General features: G+C 43.3%; 1 pseudogene; it reads right to left on the bottom strand.

The window, feature by feature from the left end:
* Window positions 1-3,696: 3,696 nt before the first annotated feature.
* LOC122747119 lies at window positions 3,697-4,670 on the bottom strand (annotated as a pseudogene).
* Window positions 4,671-9,803: the final 5,133 nt, after the last annotated feature.

Raw genomic sequence — 9,803 nt, 5'->3', positions numbered from 1 at the left:
TCAGTGATTTTAATTGGTGTAGGAAGCTGCCAGTTTGGAGACTTTTTCCCACTGATATAAATCAACATATGCTCTATAATTCATAGCTTTGAGGAATTGTATAGGGCACTGAAAATTAAAAGAATTACCCACAATCACCTGGCAAGACTGGAACCCAGGTCTTCCTGACCTCATACTGGAAGTGACTTTAAAGGTCATCTGGTCCAACTCCCTCATTTTACAGATGAGGAAACTGAAGCTCCAGGGAGATTAAGTATCATGCCCGCATTCACCCAGGTAGAGAGTCAGGATTTGAACCCAGCTTCCACAACTCCAAATTCAATACTCTTTTAGGCAGCTACACGGCACAATGGATAGAGTGCCAAGCCTGGAGTCAGGAAGTCTCATCTTACTGAGTTCAAATCTGACCTCAGACATTAGCTGTGTGATCTTGGACAAGTCACCTAACCCTGTTTGCCTCAGTTTCCTCATCTGTAAGATGACATGGAGGAGGGGCAGCTAGGTGGCTCAGTGGATAGAGCACCGGCCCTGGAGTCAGGAGTACCTGAGTTCAAATTCGGCCTCAGACACTTAACACTTGCTAGCTGTGTGACCCTGGGCAAGTCACTTAACCCCAATTGCCTTACTAAAAAAAAAAAATGACATGGAGGAAAAAATGGCAAACCACTCTAGTATCTTCATCAAGAAAACCCCAAATGAGGTCACAAAGAGTTGGACACAACTGAAAATGATTGAACAACATGCTACTAAATTGGGTTCTGGCAAATCGAGGTTTATTAGAAATGTGGAGGGGCAGCTAGATGGCGCAGTGGTTAAAGCACCGGCCCTGGATTCAGGAGTATACCTGAGTTCAAATCCGGCCTCAGACACTTAACACTTACTAGCTGTGTGACCCTGGGCAAGTCACTTAACCCCCATTGCCCCGCAAAAAAAAACAAAACAAACAAAAAAAAAACAAAAACAAAAAAAAAGAAATGTGGAGCGGTAGCTAGGTGGCACAGTAGATAGAGCACTGGCCCTGGAGTCAGGAGGACCTGAGTTCAAATCTGGCCTCAGACACTTGACAGTTATTAGCTGTGTGACCTTGGGCAAGTCACTTAACCCTCATTGCAGAAGGAAGGAAGGAAGGAAGGAAGGAAGGAAGGAAGGAAGGAAGGAAGGAAGGAAGGAAGGAAGGAAGGAAGGAAGGAAGGAAGGAGGAGAAGATCCGGAAAAGCAAAAGCCCTTAAAAACACAGCTGAAAACTGTGACCTGGAGTGGAAGGCAGCTGATACAATAGAAAGAATGACGACTTTGGAGCCAGAAGAACAATTACACATTGACTTTGGACAAGCCAAACCTTGGGGCCTTGGTTTTCTCATTAGTAAATTGAAGCCATTGGACCAGATGATGTCCAAGGTCCCTTCCCATCTTTAATTTTTACAGTCATGTGACCCATCCAGACAACACTTTAAAAAGTTCCAACCCCAACTACTCTTTGTTCTTAGTCTCAGTTTCTAAATCTGTAAAGTGAGGATGTAAATCAACATTTAAGTAGATGGAGGCCTGAATTTGGAGGGATACTGGCTTTGGAATTTACTCCCTGAGGCCATATCTGATAATTGCCAAGGCCTATTTCAGCTATAAATGCTGCCATACGTGCCTTGATCCTTTTCTTTCTATCACACATACCAATTGTGGCCAAAGATAGAGAAGCTGGATGATGTCTGATGCAAGGAAGAGCAATAATTAATTCATTGGGGCTTTTTTAGAATTTCATTTAGAATTTAGAATTTCATCTCTAAAGTTAATTCATGGTTTGTAAAATTATATTGTGACTTACATCTTTTGAGCCACATTAAATTCCTGATAGGCTGCATCCCCATAGAACCCTTCCTTGCAACAAACCTTTCCTTGAAACAGTGAAGCAAAAACAATAGAAACTGACAATATCTGACAATGTATTCAATATTCCACTCCTTTAGCCCCCCACTTATTATAATAATAACAGCTGGTATTTGTATAACTCTCTAAGGTTTGCAAAACACTTTACAAATATTCTCTCCTTTGATCCTCACAATAACCCCTGGGAAGTAAATGTTATTATTATTGCCATTTTATAGATGAGAAAACTGAGGCAGACAGAATGCTAATAAATATAGGAGACTGGATTTGAACTCAGTTCTTCCTGATTCAAAGTTCTCTCCACTGTGCCACCTTGCTTCCTCTAAGAGGTAAGACCTAAATAAATGTGTTTCTTCATTTTTCCTCTTTCATTAGTTGTTTTAAATGAGATATTCTGCCTTCATGAAAGTCACAAATAGCCATGAGTAAATAAAGAAAGGTTTAAATTGTTTCAAATACTTTTGGATTTCACTCATCTTACATTCACAATAGGGTCCCATAGTCCCATTGTCACATGCTGGTGCCAGTAATAACATAAGGTCTTAATTAAGGTGACAAATTAGTATCTTTCACAATAGAAGTACTAACATAATCCTGACTCATGAATTTCTTAATTGCCTTTCCCTGCTAAGGACATTAGCCAATATGTGGACATTTTCCCTCCCATACATATGCACACAATACATATGCATATATTAATATTCTACCCTAAGAAATTTAAATTTTTATCAGCATGATTTCCATTTCATTTTCAACCAGAAGGCCTTGCCTTAGTCTTTCAAAGGCTGGTAATTCTGAAAATGTGAGGTTTTCAGATTCGCCCTGGTCAGATGCATGCAGCAAAGTAACTGGTCATTCTGAGGAAGCTGGAGGATCTGCCTTGGATTAATTAGACATAGATACTCAAGGGGCTGGACCAGGTGATCTCTAGGGGCCTTTGCGGCTTCATAGGTGATACTAGGTTTGTGACTCCCATTTTAACCTCAGTTATTTGGACAGCTCCTCCATCAAATAATGCACAAAGCTGGTTCCTATTAGCATACCTACCAAGAGTTGTGGCATAAAGAGGATGCCATGGATACAGGAGAAGACATTTGGCTGTGGTGTCCATTCTGCAGAAGAAGGATGAGACTGGCCAACCAGTCCAGCATTGAGGTCCTGAGATACACAACCTTCAGCTATTCTCCTGGTAGTAGTTGAGTTGCAAACTCATCCACTGGATTGTAAGAGTTACAAGGGGATTTTTTATATAGACCAAATTAACTCTGATCCCCCTTGCTCCAGGGACCAAGGTGGTACAAAAGTATGCCCCCACCCACAAGGGTAAATGTTCATTCATCAGTTCTTGCTGTATCTTCGATATAGATATATCTTTGTAAAAGCTAATCAATATTAATTGGTTAAATAGAACTGGGGTGTTAATTATCTGTTGCTGCCAGGTCAGGAGTACCCTGGAAAGGGTGATAGTATTAAGCTGATAGTATTGGAGAAGAAATGTACAAAGCCCTCTTGGCTACTCCTAGAATCCAGAGGTGGAGATGTAGTCCAACCTTGCTTTGGGAGAGTGAGTCTGGCATCATCCCGATATGTGGGATAAAGAAGACCATTGGTAATCAGTTCTACTCTTGAGTTGCTCTGCATAAGTAAGCAAGTTATTATTCCTATGTCCTGTGTGTGAGTCTTGTGTGGACCCTCCTTTTTTCTTTTCTGGGTTCTGGTCTGGCTTTATTAGAAGTAGGGAGAGCTTAAGACCTGGGTGAGGCTGCAATGGGAAAAGATAAAATGGGGCTAACTCTAGGGGAGGGGGGTTCTTCAGGGGAGGAAGAGGGAAGAAAAATGGGATGGGAGGCAGGCTGGGGGCCTGGACTTCAAGGGGAGGGGTGTAGGGCAGAAAGCTGGCAGGAAAGGGCTCAGAAAGGAGCTTCCCCAGGAAGTGCAAGCGGCCATCAGGGCCTGTTTCAGTTGCTCGTAGGTGACAAACATCACTACATTCCAGGAGCCCAAGCTGAGGAAGGAAGGCATGAACCCTTTGTAGAAGGCTTGGGGTCCCTCCTTCTGGAACATGGTGAGGGCGCAGTGGCCAGCACTGGCATACTGGCCCGAGGCAGAGTTCATGTATCATGTCTTGACCACGTCCGCAGGGGAGGCAATGATGGTGGTGCAGAAGCCAACCACAAAGGCTGATATGAAGTGGGATGGAAGGTCATCAGTCATGAGGTGGGCCCTCAGGAGGGCATTTTTGATGAGATCGTATGTCACCAGCTCAGCACAGTTGACGATAGCATTGCAAGCAACATTGGGTGAAGTTCCTTTCCATAGGCTCCGAAGCCCCACCTGCACGAGCCTGGGCCTGGAAACATACCTTCACCACATCTGTGAGTTGGGCTACGGCCACTGCTAGTGCCCCTGTGGTACAGCCTGCCAGGAGGTGGCTCCCAATGCCCGCATGCTCAGATCACTTGGTGTACAACTGCTTGACAGAGTCATAGAGGCCAATGCAGACAGAGGCAAAACTCATCTGGTAGCGCAAGCCAGCCACCAGCCCATTGGACAGGCTGCCAGGGCCCTCAGTCTTCACCATGGTCAGAATGGTGAATGGTGCCCATGACACCCTGCAGAGGAAGCTCGGATTTCGCCCCGCCCCCCATCTCTCCTTGAATCTGCAGCTGGACTTTGGCCGTGTACAGGGGGAAGGTGATGAGGTCAGCGATGCAGGCAGCAGTGCCAGCCCCAAGGAACTTGACGGTGGCTGTTGGGGGCACATCTGTAGGCTTAAATTCAACCATGATTCTACTCTGGTTTTCTGCTCCTTCCCAGGAGGCGGAGGAGAAATGGTAACATGGCCTCAGATGATTAAGACAATATAGAGAAACTCTGCCAGAGTCCTGACTTGGAGGGTCTCATGATGATCAGGCTTCTCCAAAGGTGTCCCACTCTTCAAAGCTGCTCACAGCAACCATGGCCCGCTTCCCTTGATTTTCCATAGAAAGTTGCTGGGAAACTGAACATCTGATGATCATACTTTGTGCCCAGGACTGTAAAGGAAAATAAGAGGAGGCGGCGGTGGGAAGTACGGGACCTGCAGCAGAGTCCAGAGTCCTGGGGGCTGGAGCGGCTGCCTGGCTCTCCGGTGGGTTGCTAAAAAGTGACAGTCTTGGACTAGGGAGATGCGCGCTGGGACCCTCCTTCTTAACTGCCAATTTTCATTGGCATCAGGGGACACAGTGAGTGAGCTCTGACTCACTGTTGGTTCTCTGATCACACATGTCTAGAGAGCTATGCTTTATGTTAAGAGAGCTTTTTAAAAAATGTATTTATTTTATTTCAAATTTAAGAAATAAAACAAGCATTTCCATAACATAGTAGAAGAGAAAAAAGATGACTGCACATGAAACCCCAAATCTATGATGTAAAACTTGTTATTCCTTTAAAATACATAATAGAGTTATCATATACAATTTCTTTTTTCTTCTTTTTTTCTTCCCCCCCCCCCAGAGATGGCTGCCATTAGATAAAAATGTGTGTGTGTGTGTGTGTGTGTGTGTGTGTATAAAATCATATCTATACATACTTCTATTTATCAGTTCTTTCTCTCTGGGTGCTAATAAGCCTTGTTGCTCCTGGATTCCATTTTAGCAATAGTTCTCTTTTCTAGCACACATTTCCCACAGTCTCTTTTGAGATAAATAGTAAATGTATCTCCACTTTATGGGTGAGGACACTGAGGCAGGGGGAGATGAAGTTTCTTGCCCCTACTTGTAACCAAGCTAGCAAGTGGTAGAGGCTGAAATTGAACTTGTCTCCTATCTGGAGTCCCCAGCTTCCTTCAAAGCCTTGGTTCTTTGTTGTTACCATGGCAACAGATTTTGGTTCTGCTACAGGCTTCTGAGGTTTCTGTGTTTGTTTTGCACTGGCTGCTTCGGTTTCTTGGATTGAGTAGTTGAGACTATAGAGTTTTACCTCAAATCTGTATCAGCATTTATGATATTAGCTTTGTTTTTGTTGTTATTGTTATTGATGCGTTGTTCAGTCATTTTTAGTCTTGTCTGACTCTTCTTGACCCCATTTAGGGGTCTTCTTGTCAAAGACACTGGAGTGGTTTGTCATTTCCTTCTCCAGCTCATTTTACAGATGAAGAAATTGATGCAAACAGGGTTAAGTGACTTACCCAGGATCACACAGCTAGTAAGTGTCTGAGGCCAAATTTGAATGTAGGGAGATGAGCCTTCCTGATTCCAGGCCAGGTGCTCTATCCACTGTACCACCTGCTGTTCATTAGCTTTGTTTACCTCCAGACAAATAAGCCTGGTGGCTTGTATATCTGAATAGTCAGGGAGAGCACTAGGGTCTGGTATATACTGGTTCTCTTGGAGACCCCAAGGGATCTTTGGCAAATTTCAGCATTGAGAGCTGGCTTCAGGGGATTGGGATGAGATTGGCTGGGATGAGAGGGTTCAAGAGATCATCCAATCCAAAACCTTCTTTTCCAGATGAGCAAACTAAGTCTCATAGAAGGAAGATTAATTTAATTAGGAAAACACTAAATGCATACCAGTGCTATCAGGCACTGGAGATAAAAGTGACATAGATAAAGCATATCCCTGGAGTCAGAAGGACCTGAGTTCAAATCCAGCCTTATACTCTTATTAATTATGTGACCCTGGGCAAGTGACTTAACCCTAGCTGTCTCAAAAAAACAAAAAAGAAATAAACAATATATCCTGCTGTCTTTCAAAAAAAAAAAAACAGTTCAAATCCTGCCTCAGACACTTAACACTTACTAGCTATGTAACCCTGGGCAAGTCACTTAACCCTCATTGCCAAAAAAAAAAAAAAAAAAAGGCCTTGCATTCTGGAGTGAGGTGGGAAACATTTATCCTTAAATAAATAAAAACATATATAAAATAATTTCCAGAAAGAGCATTGAGAGGTGCAGGGGCAACTAGCTGGCACAGTGGATAAAGCACTGGCCCTGGATTCAGGAGGACCTGAGTTCAAATGCAGCCTCAGACACTTGACATGTACTAGCTGTGTGACCCTGGCCAAGCCACTTAACCCTCATTGCCCCACAAAAGAAAAGAAAAAAGAAAAAGCATAGAGGGCAATTTATTAGCAGTAAAGTATGGTAGCACAGGGTACAATGGAAGAGGGGTAGGGAAGAGGGGTATAGGGACATTGGAGAGATGGAGACGACAATCCATTTCTTTACCTGCTATGCCCAAGGAAGAGCCAATGTTCAAAGTGGCTAAAGTACAGCCCTCTGGGATTCAGAAGGAAGGAATAAATAGCATAAGTTATCCTGGAAAGAATGCTGGACCTGGAGTCAGGAGACCTGGGCTTAAATTCCACCACAGATGCCTACTTGCTGTGACCTTGGGTAAGTCACTTGATCATAACCATTGACATTTATATAGGGATTTAAAGATTGCAAAGCACTTTATAAACATTATGTCTTTTGGGCCTTACAGTTGCCTGGTAAAGTAGCTTAGTGCATGAGAAAGAGCACTGGTTCACTGGCTTTGGAGTAAAAGGACCAGACTTTAAATATTCCTGTGCCACTGATTTAACTGGGTGACCTTGGGTAAGTCACTTACCTTCTCTGAGACTCAGTTTCTTCATCTGTAAAATTAGGGGTTTGCAGTTGACCTAAATCTATGATCCTAGCTACATACTGCAGGCATTATTATTCCTATTTATTAATATTTATTCCTATTTATTATTCCTATTACTCCCATTTTACAGATGAAAAAACTGGCCTTGGTCATCTAGATAGTAAGCATCAGAGAAGAGGTTGTTAGTCTTGCATCATGGACTCTTGGGGCAACCTGGTCAAAACTCTGACCCTCCTTCTCAGAATGAGCTTTTTAAATACATGAAATAAATATATAGGATTAACAAGGGAAGCAACAGTGCTAAAAATATATTTAAAAAACAAACAAGCTCATAGAATCTTTGTCTCAGATCTGAACGCTGTTCTTCCTGCCTCCAAGCCCAGCATGTTCTCCACTAAATCCAGTTGCTTCTCACTTAATCTCTTACAGCCTCGGTTTCCTTATCAAAAGGATCATAATATTTTTGTAAGAGCAGGGGTGCTCCTCACTCTGATTGGATACAGAAAGTCTGGATTCTTTATTGAATGAATGTATATCACTCCCAACACCACTAATGTAACTAACAAGATGCTACATGCCCTAATGTCTTTATCAGTCAAGGGCATCTCTTTGAGTTATAGAATCAATTAAATGTGTGAGATAGGTATCAACAAAATAGGCGCAGGTCTTTCTATTGGATCAGTCAATCAAAGGTATAAACTGAGTGGAGAGAAAAGTCTTTAATTGGCTCAGAAGGAATGGCATTCTTGCAGCCACTGAAAGAAATGAGATGGTACATAAGCGTATTGGGACTGGCTGAAGAGAATCAGCCTCACACTTCAGGGTTTGGCTAAAAATGGCAAATTCATCTGAATCCATTATTCCAATAACAGCCTAGTCTGGTATTAGGACAGGTACAGCTAAACTCTTGAGAGGGAATTGGCGGGGCAGCTAGGTGGCGCAGTGGATAAAGCACTGGCCCTGGATTCAGGAGTACTTGAGTTCAAATCTGGCCTCAGACACTTGACACTTACTAGCTGTGTGACCCTGGGCAAGTCACTTAACCCCCATTGCCCCGCAAAAAAAAAAAAAAAAAAAAAAAGAGAGAGAGGGAATTGGTGGGAGGAGGAGAAAGAAAGAGGCTGTTTCCTTCCCTTACTGAACCCCCTGAGAGAAGAAAAACTTGTCATCTTCAAAGGGTTGGAATGTTTGAATCTTCTATCAGCTGAAATAGCGATTTCCCGAGAACAGAATTGACCCAAGAATAAACAAGGCCCAACAAGGAAAGGCAGCTTCAGGACTCAATGAGCATTCCGGAATCCAGAGCCCAACAAAGAGTTAGATCTCCAAGAGAACTCCATTAAGGGAGAGAAGGGCTTCCATCGAACCGGGAGCTCTCTCAGCCTGATCTCACTTTCGCCTGTACTCTTCATGTATTTGAGGAAGACTTCTGGGCGAGAAAGTTTTGTCCTTTTTATCTTTGCTACATCTTGTTCTACCAGAGATATGTATGTGATGATGTTGACAGGAGTACTCTTTGCCCCCTTTAGAATGTCCCTTCTATTTCTATCTCTGGGTGCAAGAAAGCATTTCCTCATGTAAGATCTGACTTACTTGACTCCCAAAGCATTTTGTGGCATCAGTGGTGTCAAACTCAAATAGAAATGGGGGCCACTAAATAATACATAAGGGGGGCAGCTAGGTGGCACAGTGGATTAAGCACCGGCCCTGGATTCAGGAGTACCTGAGTTCAAATCCAGCCTCAGACACTTGACACTTACTAGCTGTGTGACCCTGGGTAAGTCACTTAACCCTCATTGCTCCACAAAAAAAAAAATAAATAAATACATAAGGGTCCCTGCAGTCTTAGAATATCATACATATTGATATATTTCTTCTTCCTTCCTTCCTTTCTTCTTCGCTTCTTCCCTCCCTTCCTTCTTTCCTTTCTTCATTCTTCCTTCCCTCCCTTCCTCCTTCTTCCCTTCCTCCTTCTTCCCTTCCTCCTTCTTCCCTTCCTTCCTTCTTCCCTTCCTTCCTTCTTCCCTTCCTTCTTTCTTTCCTTCCTTCCTACTTTCCTCTCTTTCCTCTCTCTCTCTCTCTCTCTCTCTCTCTCTCTCTCTCTCTCTCTCTCTCTCTCTCTCTCTCTTTCTCTCTCTCTCTCTCTATCTATCTATCATATCTTTATACTTTTTTGTACAAACCTGGGGTTTCATCCTAGTAAGAATCTCTAGCCTCTGCTACATATCAGCGGTTTGCCGTTGGCTTCTATTCCCTGAGGGCTGCCTGCAGCACTGGCAGGGTACATGGCTGCCCTTGGCCATTGTG

The sequence above is a fragment of the Dromiciops gliroides genome, chromosome 3 (assembly GCF_019393635.1).
Source record: "Dromiciops gliroides isolate mDroGli1 chromosome 3, mDroGli1.pri, whole genome shotgun sequence".
NCBI classification, from domain to species: Eukaryota; Metazoa; Chordata; class Mammalia; order Microbiotheria; family Microbiotheriidae; genus Dromiciops; species Dromiciops gliroides.
Note: the sequence above shows the minus strand (reverse complement) of the source record. Positions and strands in the feature narration are given on the sequence as shown.